Source organism: Trachymyrmex septentrionalis, unplaced genomic scaffold, assembly GCF_001594115.1.
Source record: "Trachymyrmex septentrionalis isolate Tsep2-gDNA-1 unplaced genomic scaffold, Tsep1.0 scaffold11, whole genome shotgun sequence".
Taxonomy (NCBI): Eukaryota; Metazoa; Arthropoda; class Insecta; order Hymenoptera; family Formicidae; genus Trachymyrmex; species Trachymyrmex septentrionalis.
The window spans coordinates 5,739-7,392 of NW_017304228.1; positions in this window are offsets into that span (position 1 = coordinate 5,739).

Below are 1,654 nucleotides of genomic sequence, written 5' to 3' on the forward strand. Positions count from 1 at the left end.
GACTGGCAATAGTCATACCATCGCTCACGAATCTCAGGAGGCAAAGGAGAATCCCAATCGCACTTTTGGATCCACAAATCCTGCAATAAAATCTTCGCCTTTACTGTAATCGGAGCGAGCCAACCAAGGGGGTCAAAGAGTCGAGAAATGCTCGAGAGGACCTCTCGCTTTGTTTTGGCTGCTGACAGCTCGCTAAGGTCTCCTGCCTCAAATCTGAACTGATCTTGTGCGGGAATCCACTGTACACCAAGAGTCTTGAGCAAGGAGACCGTTTCGATGAGCTTCGCCGAGCTCTGCTGCGTATGGGCGGGAATTAGACCCGCATGATTTGCAGCCCACTTATCCACACTAATTCCGGCTGAACTCAATAACGAAATAAGTTCGTCCCTTTTCTTAATCGCAGTAGGCAGGTCGCCCGCTCCTGTAAATATATCATCAACATAAGTCCGATTTGAACATAACTCCGATTTGAGACATTCCGCGCCTAGTGGGAATCTAGCGCCTTCGTCCCGAACCAATTGCAGAAGCGTGCGAATCGCCAAGTATGGGGAGCACAGACCGTCCCGTAGGTGACGGTATTCAGACGATAATCGACTGGATCGGAATCAGCCGTAGCTGTCCACACGATTCTTTGGAAGTCTCGATCTGCTGGTCTCACGCGAATCTGCCGAAACATTTTGACAATGTCCGCGGTAAACGCGAAGGGATATCGACGCCAATTTAACAAGATCAAGGAAAGATCCCCTTGAAGCGGGGGCCCTGTCAATAAGAATTCGTTCAAGGAGTGACCGTCACCAGTTTTGCGAGAGGCATCGAATACAACACGGAGCTTCCAAGATGAAGCTGACGATTGAACCACTGCATGATGTGGTAAATACCACGAATCTTTACGCTGAACATCGGAAGCCGGAACCCGAGTCATATGTCCTAACTGTTCATATTCCGACATGAACTTTCCGTAAGCTTCAGCTAACTTACGGTCGCGCGAGAGACGACGATGCAAATTCGACAGAGATCCGAGGGCCATTCTCCGAGTCTCAACCGACACTGACGGAAGACCTGCTTTCAAAGGCAGACTAACCTCATATCGACCGTGTGAATCGCGACAATGTGTTTCCCTGAACAAGGCTTCGCACGCTTCATCCTCTGGTTTCAATTTTAGTACGCCCGATGGTACCTCCTCAAGCATCCAGAACTGCTGTAGCGACTGATCTAAATCGCAAGATGCACAATGGAGCGCTTGCACCGATGAAGGGGAGGCGAGCTTCTTCGCCCGCCGTTACGCGACCGACTGAGTAGAACCAGTAACAATCCACCCAAACGCCGTATTTTGAGCAACAATATTCGAAAGGGGAAACCGTTTCAACCCAGATTTAAGCAATTGCCCGTAGACATCCGCACCTAGGATTACGTCAACCTTACTCGGAATGCAAAATCCAGGATCAGCCAATGAAATGCCGTCGAACAGTTGCCAGTCAAAGTTCCGAATGCCCTCAGCTGGAAGCTGCAAAGTTAGCTTGGGGAGAACGAGCGCATCGGTCTCGAATTCGAATTCTAAATCGACAGCGGATCGCAGTGTAATATGCGCCACTGACCGTGCTGTACCTGCCGTACTTGCACCAAGTCCTGTCAACGCGATGTTGGTGCGTTGTTT